A 13,608-nucleotide genomic window follows, 5' to 3' on the forward strand; every position below is an offset into this window, starting at 1 on the left:
TCATTTATGTTACCAGAAGAATTTTTAGCCTCTAGCAAATCCTGCAAAGGGCGGAGTCGATCTCGGATTGTCATCCAAAAAACCAACATCATCCTCATCACTAAACACATCAACAATCCTTAGAACTTTCTTATCAGCTTTCTTGCCTGCCTTTTTCACCTTCAAAACCGTGAAGGACCCAGCCACCTCAATATCAGCCTCGGTAATAACAGCCTTAGCCACGAGTCCGGAAGAAACTAAGTCTTTGTCAACATCCAGCTGTTTGCTAGACATGCCAACGACACGCCCAATGGATTTCTTCTTAGCGGCCTCGAGGGGTTTGCCGATTTAGACTTAATTTGTTCCAAAATGAACCATTTGCAAAGCCTCGGAGATAGGAAAAGGGCCACCAGGTATTCTCTACGGACCCACAGGCAAGTTCTCAGCTGCCTCAGAACCAATGACCCCTGCCTTGCGCATCCGTTTAGCGGGAGCACTGGGTTTGGCCCTGGGCACAAGCTCCACACCCATCTCAGAAAAAACCCGGTTAACTCGACGACCATGCGTCGATCTTCCAAGCAGCCAAATGTTCATTCTTATGAGACGGATCAAGAATATCAACAGCACGTCTCTCAACATCATCAATTACTAGACAACTACTTTTACCCTTGGGAAGTCTAACACCAAATATGGGAAAGGGCACCGGCACATGATACCAATCGACTTTCAACATCTTAATCTCCATCGGTGCCCACCCATCCGCAAGCGGCCAAATATCTGCAGTAAGAAATTCTTCAACCAAGTCACACGGCCAGTGATGATAACAGAACACGCAAGGGTAAAAGCATCCTCGCAGGACCCGAAACTCTTAGTTCTCCCGAAGGCAGGAACAGTAATGATGTTCAAGGGAGCCATCGTAGTATAAAAAGTGTTAAATGATTCACCACCAGACCCTGCGGCATATCAATTGTAATATAGTACCAATAAGAAAGCCACTCATCATCCCATCACTTCTCTGAGCAGGCAAGAGCTCAACACTACAAATCTTTTTCTCATTTTTTCTCCGCATGGTAAAGGTGCAGCAACCAAACTGAGTCTCATAAACAGTTCCATCATCACCAAACTGAACTTTCTGCTTCTGGATATGAAGTTCAAAGAACCTTGCAAAACTATCAACACCAACACAACCTCCAAAAGTGCGAGTCGCAAAGAAAAACTCGGATAGCTGAATAAAAGCATTTGGATTTAAGCTGATGAAGTTTTGCTCGATACCTATCCAAGATCTATGGTAGAACCTTGTCACAAGGGAACCTCAGGCCAGCAGTAAAAAAATCCCAAAAAACCATAGCCTCACCGACTCGAGGTTCCGGAATAAGTACATCACCAGGTGGCCTCACACTACCCTTGGGAAAAAAGCCCTTGCTAATGAAAAAGTAAATCGTGCTATTGGAAACAAGAGACTAGCCAAAATGAAGAGTCGGCACATAGGACTCCTTGCCAGCCATGAGCTATGACGGGTCAGCCTCAATGTTAGACTAGTCCTCGCCGCTATGCAAACCAAGAGAAGCCTCGCGCCTCGGGTTAGGCTCGTAGTCAACCAAGTCCAGCCAGCATAATACGAGCTAGCTGCGAAACATTTAAAAAGGTAAGAAGAAGAAACACAAAAAAAAAAAACAAGAGCAAACAATCGAAGGGAAAAAGGTTACCCCCTACGCCGTCTTTTTATAGAGACGGAATCAGGCATCAAGGGATGCCTTGAACCGCGATCCGAAGCCGAAAAGGCAACGAATAAGAAGACAACACATAGGGAACAAACAACAATGATCGGGCATGTTTCTCCTCCAACGTTCGAGGGTGATGTTTTATAGCAAGCGATTTTAAGGTTTGTGGGTTCGGCCTGTCGGAGTCGACCCTTGCACTCGAGGGGCTATTGTTGGGGATTGCAAAACTAGCCACCCTTGAATGATGGAAACAAAACAAGCAACTTAGCCTCACAGGTTCAACTCCTCAAGAAATGCCTAGCCGAGTGAACCCCACAACCTCGTGTGATAAAACTCCCTTAACCTCGCATGTGTAATGAAAAATTCTGAACCCTCACGTATTGGTATTCAATAAGGTGCCTCGAAGTTAAGCCACGGAAACATGAGTGACTTATCTATTCTTTATTAACCCTTGAAGTCTCTAAAGAGACTTGAGGTTAATGGTGTGTTCCATGTTGTCTTTCTTGCAGGAATGCGCACGAAGTGACACTCTGCGAGGTTAGGTGATTTACTCATGATGTTGGAAGATTGTTAGCTCGACGCTACTTTAGTCACCCGAGGCAAGAAGGAAGTCCCCAGGTTAGCAAGCGGGAGGTACGTGGAACATGAACACATGGAGAAGTCCAATTTGTACACTCTAACCAAAATGATCATTGTACACGGCATCTTCTGAGAGTGTACTGGTTGAGTAAGGGTATTTAGGGAATGTAAAATAGGTCCAATACCACTATAAAAGGGGAGCCCCCTACCCCGCTGTAAGGGGATATCATTTTTCAAATCAAGAAGAGAGAACATTGTTTTATTCGTAATTCTCATTGTGTTTGGTATCGAATTTGTTCGATGCCAATATCACGCCCACCACGTGTTCTAAGCCACAAAACAATCCATGATGCCACAAACCAAAAAGAAGAAGCCCACACAAGAAGCTGAGGGTGAGGAAGAAAACCCTGCGGCACAAGAAAATAGGCTCGTACATGTAAACCAAACCAACTCCAACAACTCTCAGAAGTTAACAAGAGACGGAGCTAATTTAAGAACCAGAAGTGAAAAAGGATAAGCCGGCACACAGGCAGAAAACCAAGACCCAGAAACAAGCACAAGGAATGATCAATTAGGTGCCGCAGGAAAAGAACTGGATTCGGCGCTAAAACAACTCGAGGTCCTGAAACAGGTAAAAGAAAGAGTGTTGTTTTATTCGAAATCCTCATTCTGTTCGGTATCGAATTTGTTTGACGCGAATAGATGACTCCGTCCCAGTTGTTCTCAAACCAAACACCTCTAAAAATGGGACTATCCCATACCGTCGCGTCCTCCCATCCAAACTCACCCTAACCGTATTGGTCAATATAGTATTTATACATGTACAACATGGCAAGCCACTAACATAATTCCCTATTGCATGCGGGCCAGCAAGCTGCGTGGGCGCGTGGCGAGCCAGCGACGCAGGCACAGGATGCGTTCCAGGCCGTTGCTAGAGCTGATCATGAACCGGTCTTCAACAGCTTCTCCCTAATGTGATTGGTTGATGAACACGGGCTATTTTTTATGTCACAAGTATTTGAAATTGTATTTAAATTCTGCAAAAGCTGTTGAGTTCTGATCCAAATTCAGTTATATACAAGATAAAGGCTAACTTCTGACGGAGCGCAGTGAGGCCCGTTGCCGGTAGACCTAGGCTGATTAGAATTCCACATCTTTATATACCTCCTGTAAACCGCTGGTTGGTAGAAGTTAAGGGTGGTAAATTCCCGGCATTTTGTAATCTCACCCGATATAGTGAAGATTTGCTAGCTGGCGCCTGTGGTTTTTTCTTCCTCCTTGAAAGGGTTTTCGACGTTCAAATCTTGTGTCCCCTGTGTTTGATATGCTGTTCTTCGTCGTTTTATTGCCTATGTTTGTAACAAAAGCACTGGAGCATCTGAAGGTACGGGGCAGTCACTTAGCTCGTTGTTCTGAACTTGTGAGTCGTGACTCGTGATGGCCTTGCAAGCACCCTGTTTGAAACTCAGCACTCAGCACACCTGCAGGAGGTGTCCGTCCGACAGCAACTGCGTGTACTGGAACGAGTTGGACCACGCTGCTGGCGAGTTCACGCAGGTGACCTTCAGGACGTCTACTCCGACCCCACTATCTGCTTAATTTGCCGCCTGCGGCCACGGTGAGGCCGGGCTTCTTCTTCTTCCAGGTCCGTGTCACGAATTGTCTGTATTCTTTTGTCGGCTCAGAGTCCTGGACCTGACTTGATGACCACCGTGCTTCGGATCGTTGGTGCAGGTGACACTGAGGAGCGAGGAAGGCATGTCGCTCTTCTTCGTCCGTTGCAATCCCAGCCGGCCACAGGTGGTCAGTTGGGGTTGCGGGCGGTCAGCGCCAGTGTCAGGTTGTCACGAGCGCCATCGTGGGTGTTGTCACCAGCGTGAAGGTGGGTGTGGGACGCGTCCTCCACACACGTGGCGGAGGGGTCCGTCGAAGATGACGGCGATGATGGCCACGGCAGGGCGACGGCAAGGATGATGACGACCGTGAGGAAGATGAGACGGCTCTTGATGTTCTCACGGACATGGTAGGGGATGCAGTAGCCAACCTTCTCGTCGCAGCCATCGCAGCAGGCGCACATGGTTGAAGCCTTGAAGGAGTAGTAGTTTTTCTTGCTTCAGAATTGAGATAGTGTTGGAGGAGGCACTACTACAGATGTCCTCATCACTGCCGGTTTTGTGTGAATCAGCGGTGATGAGTAATTTACCACTGGTTGTTTACGTGGGCCGGCAGTGAAAAGTGGAGCCGGTGGTGATAATATAGCATCACCGTCGGCTCAAATTACGAACTGACGGTGATGATTTCACTGGTAGAGAATTGACCTTTCATGCGCTCTATTTTGTCCCGGAATAAAAGGTTCACCAACAGGGACTAAAACTCAGTCACTGGTGGAGGACTCACCAACGAGAACAAAAGTGCCCCTTTAGTCTCGGTTGTAAATGACAATGGCCTCGAGGGGCCTTTTCTCCCGGTTGGGAATTCCAACCGGGATAAAATACCCCTCCCCACCCTCCATGGCCCCCTCCCTCTTTCTTATCTTAATTTTCTCTCCCTCCTCCTCTCTCTCGCGCATTAATTTTCTCTCCCTCCTTCTCTCTCCTGCGCATTGTTATCCTCTTCTTCTCTTTCTCTCTTTCTCTCCATATCCTCTTCCTCTTTCTCTCCTCCTCCCTCCTCTCGCAGGATTCCAGGTGAGCTCCTACTGCCCCTCCCCTTCCCTCTCTGCTCGAAAGGAGTAGCGTATATATGCTCAAAGTCGTTTGATGATACGCGCCTTGCATGTATACTACTCGTCCCTAATTCCATTTAACAGAGTTGGCGTCTACTGGGGTCTATGCTTGCGAATACTACCTGAGCGGCAGTTACGAAGGGCCGTGCTACGGTGGTATGCAAAAACGATGGAAAAATCAACAACGTCCAAGGCGTCTGTCTAGATTTTAAATGCTGGTGCTACGCGCCGCCTTGCAACGGCCTCTAATTGAGATTATTGCTAGCTGCTGCAACGATAATAAATTCTTCCAAAGAATAATGATACTATCCTTCTTCCCGGCACTCATGTAATAATATATAATATTAATGTAGCTTACTTATGCTGTGGCAAATAAAATTGTTGTGTTTCTCTGTAGATGCAAGTTGTGGATTTCAACGATGAAAACTTAAAAGGTCAAATATTTGTCGTTATTGATTTTTTCTTGCAACTCATGCCGTTTTATTTAAAAATTTATACCAGCAGTCACGATGATGACGAGGAAGAGGAGGATGATGTACGGCTGCCTGCTGCAGCAGAGAGACTCCTTGGTGAAGGCTCCATTTGTTGCTTTTTGCAGGTGGAAGTTTGTACGTTAACGTTGAAAATGAGCTATCGGTCGAGCAGCAGATTATGGATGAGTGTGAAGTTTGTCAACATATATATATATATGTTATATATAGTGGGAGAGAGAGAGAGATATGACGACATGGCAAAACCAACATGAAATTAAATTATCATCACACTGCCAAGCTAGGCAGATGGAAAACTACAATATTGTTTCCGGACTTGTGCTAGCTTCTGCCGTGGAAATCTAGGGGATGTAGTTCCCGAATAGAAATAACATCATCACTGCCGGCTCCAAACCGGTCATCACCGCCGGTTCGGAAACTGTCGTCGGAGAACCGGCGGTGATGATTATTAAAAAACAAAAAAATGGGACCCACCCGACCTCCCCGCAGCCGGGTGCCACCACCGTGTTGCCGGACGTGCCCAGCCTCCCCGTCGCCGGGTGCCACCACCGTGCCACCCAACTGACTTCGACTCCTCCCTCCACCGCGCATGCGCCGCTGCTCCTCCCTCCACCACGCCTACGCCGCCGCTGCTACCTCTAGCCCGCGTTGGTGTCGGAGGGGCCGAGGGGCCGCTGGGGAAGCAAGAGGGAGCTGGAGAGTCAGGGGAGCGAGGTGTAGAGAGGGAGCCGGGAGAGCGAGAGGGAGCTGGAAAGTCTGGCGGACGGGGGAGAAGGAGAGAGGAAAAGAATAGAGGATGGAGAGAGGGGACTAGGTTGGGAGGAGGCCTGGGAGCTGGGGAGCTGTGCGGGTGTGAGGAAGGGCTTGGGGAGCTGTGCGCGTGACTTAAGCAAATTGGAGAGTTTTTTCGGGTCCGGCTCATGCATCATTGCCGGTTGCTGTTAAAATCCGGCTCATGCTATCACTGTTGGTTTACCGGCGGTGATACATTTATTGCTAAAATCGTCAATGATGTTATTTCTTACAACCACCCGCGGTGAAAACTTATTACTGCCGGTTTTATTTAATCCGGCAGTGATAGGCCATCTAGGATAGACCTTTCTGCAGTAGTGTAGGTTGCTAAACTTTAGCAGGGGTGTTTGAATCCCCTTGCTAAACCCTTCTAAATGACCGTACTACCCTTCATTTATTACTGCCAAACCTTGGGTAGAAATGATGAGTTAATGCTGTGTGGCAGTGGGTAGTGTGAGGAACCTTTAGGGTTATTTTAGATTTTGCTCAGTTTTAGCAACTCTTGGCTGGCTAATGACTAAAGCACTTTTTGAGCTCCAACTAAAGTTTAGCAGTATTTTAGCTAAACCCGTTTGGATCCAAAGTAGTTTAGCTACTAAATTTTAGTAAGGGGATCCAAACAGGACCTTAGCAATCAGCATTGCTTTCTCCCAGCATTCTTGGCAAATCTGATGGATCCGACCGTCTGGTAGTGATAGTATTTTTTTGTTGCTGTTGACTATGTATAGTAAATATGGTTTTGGAGCAGCCGATCCAAATTTGTCCTCTCTTTGAAATGTGATTTATATATATTGCAGACATCTCATAGATGAGATGATCGGAGTATCTATAATATAAACTCTGGTAGTGATAGTTGTTTTTTTGTTGTTAACTAGGAGTGTATATATGGTTTTGGAGTGGCCAATGCAAATCTGTCCTGTTGCCAGATTTCTCTTAATTAGATCGGATCGGAGTATAATATATACTCAAAATTGTCCCAAGCCTTGTTGTTTGAGGGGTGTGTTTGTTTCTTTAGTCCGAACTAAAATTCATGTCATATTGAATATTCGGATGTTAATTAGAGGACTAAACATGAGTCAGTTATAAAACTAATTACACATATGGAGGCTAATTCACAAGACGAATCTATTAAGCCTAATTAATCCATCATTAGCACATGTTTACTCCAGCACCATATTGTCAAATCATAGACTAATTAGGCTTAATAGATTCGTCTGGCAACATAGCCTTTCAACCGTGAAATTAGTTTTATAATTAATCTATGTTTAATACTTCTAATTAATATCTAAATATTTGATGTGATAGAAATTTTAGAAGCTCCTAACAAACCAAACGGGACCTGAATCTAATCCAGCAGGTTATGAGATCGACATGAGAAGGTGGAGTGCATGACATGGGTGACGCCTAGGGGAGGAGCATAGTCCATGACGCGACGGTCCTCTGGGACATGGAATGAACCTTTTTGTACTTAGAAGCACAATCAGCGTATAGCAAATATCTTGTCTATAATTATCTTTTGCTTTACGCTAGCAATTTGCATTCCATACGACTAATTCTACACCGGTGGAAAAACCACCTTTAGTTCCGATTAATAAGCTGCATAGAGCTTGAAAATCCAACTAGGACTAATAAATTAGGACTAAAGATCGGGGACTTTTAGGGTGTGTTTGGTTCTGGGTCGAAGTGGGTTAGGTTGGAGCCGACCCACTTCAACCCCTGTTTGGTTGCAAGCGAGTGTGGGTTGGATCCAACTCTCATGGGTATATTCCCTCCAGATCCGGGTTCACTCCATCCCACCAAAACGTTGGGATTGTGCGGACCCAGATGGATGGCGCCGTCTCGCGCCCGCCCGCGTGGCTCCTCGGCTCTATCTTGCCCTCGGGCGCCACCCCCTCGGGTGCGGCGGGGGAGCTCCGGCTGGCGGTGGCGGGGCTTAGGCCGGTGTGGGGAGGGGGCTCAGCTGATGATGGCGGGGCTTAGGCCGGCGCAGGGAGGGGGAGCTTGCGCTGGCGCGGCGGGGGGAGAGCTCGGGCCGGCGGCGGGAGAGCTCGGGCCGGGCGTGGCAAGGGAGCTCAAGCTGGGCGCGGTGGGGAGAGCTCGGGCCGACGGCGGGGGCGGGCTCAGGCCGGCGGCGGGGGAGCCTCGGGCCAACGGCGGGGCGGGCTCAGGCCGACGGCGGGGGAGCCTCAGGCCGGCGGCGGGCGGGCTCAGGCCGGCGGCGGGCGGGCTCAGGTCGGCAGCGGGCGGAGCTCTAGCCAGGCGAGGCGGGAGGCCTCAACCAGGCAGCCGGAAGAAGATGAACGGGAGGTAGAAAAAAAAAGAGGCTGACATGTGGACCCCACACCTAACAGGTGGGCCCACAATTAATGGTGTTAAAAGGACATCCATCCCAACCCTCTCAACCTCTTCAACCAAACAAAAACTGGGTCGGCTCCAACCAACTCATCCAAACACGAGATGGGTCGGCTCCAACCCACAAAAGTGGATCGGCTCCAACCCAACCCACATCGTCCCAAAACCAAACGCACCCTTAGTCCTAGTTCTTTCACTTGGAACAAAAGGACCTTTAATCCCAGTTGGTAATACCTTTAGTCCAGGACTAAATGCTTTTTTTCTTAATTCTTTAACTTTAATACTAATTATTGTTTCACTTATACACGAGCGTGTAAGTATATACATCCTTAGCATGCACTACTTACACATATACATTCATCTTGTATATATGCATGCCGTATATATATTTCATGATAGTATATCCATAATATTAATTATAATTACTATATATAAATATTAGTAAATTGCAAATGATACTGTTATATATACAATTAATAGCGTATATATACAATAATTTGTCCCCTTAATTCTTAGGATCCTCCCGACCATGGTCTTCCGATTCGACAATTGAATGTCCATCGTGAAATTCTCCATGGGATTTTATCACCTCGTCGCACAGAAATACCAGGAGTGCTTCTTTGGATTGCTCGGGTCATATCCTCCCCTAGGAGTGCTTCCCTAAACACGATCATCTGTAATTTCCAAATATATTATTGTTAAATCAATAATTAAATACAAAGATAAAATGAGTAGTTATTATTAATTATTTTATTTTACGTACTTTCGTATCATCCGATAGCACCTTGTTCTTCAGGAAATGGTAAATGTGCTCACAAACATAGTATCCACATAAATTATTCCCTTTTTCTCGTCTCAAACATTTTAGTGAAAAAAATAAGTTATGAATACTCGTGTTATAGAATGTACAAAATCTGACCCTTGCACACAGATGAAACGTGCAGCATAGCCGGCGGGCGCAGTATTTGCTGAACACACTACAAATAGAGGCTTACTACCTTCGTGGCAGCAGGGACGGCCTCACCTATGGCCGTGACCTCAAGGAGCTCTAATCATCACCCTCCTCTTCTCATCACCTTTGTTTTCGGGGTGGAAAACACTAGGAGACCCATGCTTTAATTAATTATTATTCCCTACAAGAAATAGATGCCCGCTGGCAAGTCCGATGGATCCGCCCGTCGGCTAGTGATGTTTTCTTCTGTTAAGAAGATCTTGTTCAATCTTGTTCGATCAACGTAGCAACCTCCACCAGAAAACAAGCACTGTAATGGCGCATTCAGCTGGAAAGAATCTCTCTGCCGTCCTCCTGCTCGTCGCCATAGCCGCCGTTGCGGGTACGTACACGCGTGCACTTGCATCAACTACGTACATGTTGCAAAGCCGCCATCGATGTCGTTTGATCAATCTTTCAATTCTTTAAGTTGTTCTGTTGCACAGGTCTGATCCATGGAGCAGAGTCGGCGTCGGTTGGGGGCTATACACTTTTTCCTTGCAGCGAATACCCGAGTTCTAATTATAAAGGAGTGTGCGTTTCATTGTTCAACGACAAAGCCTGCAGGCGTGTATGCTTAGCCGAAAGCAGCGAATATAAGTCCGGCGAATGTAGCATTTTTCAGTGCTGGTGCCAAACCAAATGCACCTCTGAGACTGTTGCTGCTGCTAGGGCTCCGATCCCCGCCTGAACAAACCATACGTTCCATGCATATCATCCCGGCCCGGCCGTGGTGTAATAATAATATATAACAATGTTTGTTTGAAAGTTGTTTGTTTTCCTTTTTTCTTTGGTCCTAGTTGGAGAGAGTCAAATCTCTCTAGCTAATATCCAACACGGACTATGTTTTTGGGACTATAGGCCCCCATTTAGTCCCACCCGGGACTAAAGACCATCTTTAGGGGCCGCCATGCATGCGTATGCACGTGGACCCTTTAGTCCCGGTTGATAATACCAATCGGGACTAAAGCTCCCCTTTGGCTTTAGTCCGAGTTGTAACGGCTCCAAAAAATTTCTACCGACGCTCCCCCTTTTGCCCCGGTTAGAAATTCCAACGGGGATAAAAGATCACTCTTTTTATCTAAGTTGGTAATTTCAACCGGGACAAAATATTTACTTCTGGTTAGTAATTACAACTGGGTCCCAATTAAAATTTTCAACCAGGACAAAAGGTCCCTTCCCACGCCTCCATTCTTATCTTTGTCTCCTCCCCCTCTCCCATTCTTCGAGGCACCTTATGCTCTTCCTTCGCTTTCTCTCCTCCTCCTCTCCCATTATCTCCAAGCGGGCAGCCGGGCCTTCAGCGAGGGCGAGTGGCCTCCGGTGCGAGTGAGCAGCAGATGGTGAAGGCAAGGAGGAGGCGGCACGAGTCCGAGCGCCTCGCGGGTGGGCCGCGTGGAAGACCAGCGCGGGCAGGACCATTTTCTTTTTATATTTTTGGAAACTTTTTAGTCTCGATTGGTAACACCAACCGGGACTAAAGGGTGTCTTTAGTCCCAGATGAATGACTCGGGACTAAAGACTGTCCCCCTCGTCTCAAAAATTTTATCATGGTTAGACATTAGAGAGCTTTGAGGCCTACCAACCAGACTAATGCTCAGTTTTCTACCAGTGCATATAAGTATTTTTGATGATATGGCACACTATTAATGAGAAAAAAAACTAGTTTCATGGTAATGAAACTATGTATATACTGTTTCCAACATAACTTGTGTGTTGCACGCTAGTCTTGGAAACAACAAAAGTTGAAATAATGCATTGTGTGACCTATTTCAGCCAAACACTAAATTCTCTCTTGCTTATGCGGCATTCTTTAAAACATAAATACGAAGCCTTGCACAGAATGGCCTAAAGAATTAATGAAGAGACAGGTGAAATAGATTTCATAGGGATCAAACCATGTATTAATTCACTATTTCATAGGGATGAAATGGATTTGCTCCTGTAGCTTTTTGCAGTGCTGGTGCCAAAGCAGATGCAACTCTGAGACTGTTGCTGCTGCTAGCGCTCCGATCCTCGCCTGAACAAACCATCCGATCCATGCATCGTCCCGGCCATACTACCCTTCGTGACAGCAGGGACGGCCTCACCTATGGCCGTGACCTCAAGGAGCTCTCATCTATCGTCACCTCCTCTTCCTGAACTCATCACCTTTGTTTTCGGGGTTCTGCTAGCTTCTGCCTCTGCTAGCTTTAATTAATTATTATTCCAGGCTGCGGAATATCGCGGAACGACGCTTTCCAATTCCTGGTGTGGCCAAACAGGTCGACCAAAGTCAGTCCAATTCCTGCCAAACAAACCGGCCCTAACAGAAATAGATGCCTGTTGCCCTTGACGAGGATCAACATTCTTGGCAAGTCCGATGGATCCGCCCGTCGGGTAGTGATGTTTTCTTCTGTTATAAGAGAAGAGACTCCGAACTCGATCGTCAACAAATCTGCTCGTTCAATCTTGTTCGATCAACGTACCAACTTCCACCAGAAAACAAGCAATACAATGGCGCATTCAGCTGGAAAGACTCTCTCCCGTCCTCCTACTCGTCGCCATAGCCGCCGTTGCGGGTACGTACACGCGTGCACTTGCATCAACTACGTACATGTTGCAAAGCCGCGATCGATGTCGTTTGATCAATCTTCAAGGCTAAAAGTTGTTCTGTTGCATAAATGAACGTTCATGCCTGCACAGGTCGGATCCATGATGAAGAGTCGGCGTCGGTTGGGGATTATAATCTTTTTCGTTGCAAAAATCGATATTATTATTCCAGGCTGCGGAATGTCGCGGAATGACTCTTTCCAATTCATGGTGCGGCCAAACAGGTCGGCCCAAGAAAGTGTTTCCAATTCAGCCCAATTCCTGCCAAACAAACCGGCCGTAATAGAAATAGATGCCAGTTGCCATAATGGCGCATTCAGCTGGAAAGAATCTCTCTGCAACATTCTTGGAAAGTCCGATGGATCCGCCCTTCGGATAGTGATGTTTTCTTCTGTTAAGAAGAAACTCCTCGCTCCAAACTCGATCGTCAACAAATCTGCTCGTTCAATCTTGTTCGATCAACGTACCAACTTCCACCAGAAAAGAAGCAGTATAATGGCGCATTCAGCTGGAAAGACTCTCTCTGCCGTCCTCCTGCTCGTCGCCGTAGCCGCCGTTGGGGGTACGTACACGCGTGCACTTGCATCAACTACGTACATGTTACAAAAAGTTCTTCTGTTGCCTAAATGAACGTTCATGCCTGCACAGGTCGGATCCATGCAGCAGAGTTGGCGTCGGTGGACTATCGCCGTTGCAACGATCACCTGAGTGCCAATTATACCGATCAACGACAGAGCCTGCAACAGTGTATGCTTAGACGAAAGCAGCGACAATATTTCCGGCTATTGTTACCTTTTGCAGTGCTGGTGCCAAACCAGATGCACATCTGAGACTGTTGCTGCTGCCCCGATCCCCGCCTGAACAAACCATCCGATCCCCTCCTGAACAAACCATCCGATCCTGCATCATCCCGGCCCGGCCCTCGTGTTATAATAGTATATAACACTATATGCTTGCAAGTTGTTTGTTTTCTTTTTTTTTTCCCAGTAACCTCACCGGTGGAAAATCCAGAGAGAGTCAAATCTCTTGAATATCCAACCGGAACTATGTTTTCGAAAGATCCTTTTTCTTTTTACTCTGAATTATTTTCTATAATAATGCTAATTATTGCATGTATACGCTCGTGTTGTATGCATGTCGTATATATATTTCATGATAGTATATGCATAATATAACTAATATATATACAATTATTAGTAGATTATACATATCAAACTAATATTTATACAATTACTATATATATAATAATTTGTCTTGTTCATTCCATAGGATCTCCTATCATGGAGCCACTCGGTTCGGCTATTGAATGTCTATCGTAATGAAAATCTCCGTGGGGTTTTATTATCTCATCTACTAGAAATCCTATGAGACCTTCTTGGACTGCCT

Source organism: Setaria viridis, chromosome 8 (genome assembly GCF_005286985.2).
Source record: "Setaria viridis chromosome 8, Setaria_viridis_v4.0, whole genome shotgun sequence".
In the NCBI taxonomy this organism is placed as follows: domain Eukaryota; kingdom Viridiplantae; phylum Streptophyta; class Magnoliopsida; order Poales; family Poaceae; genus Setaria; species Setaria viridis.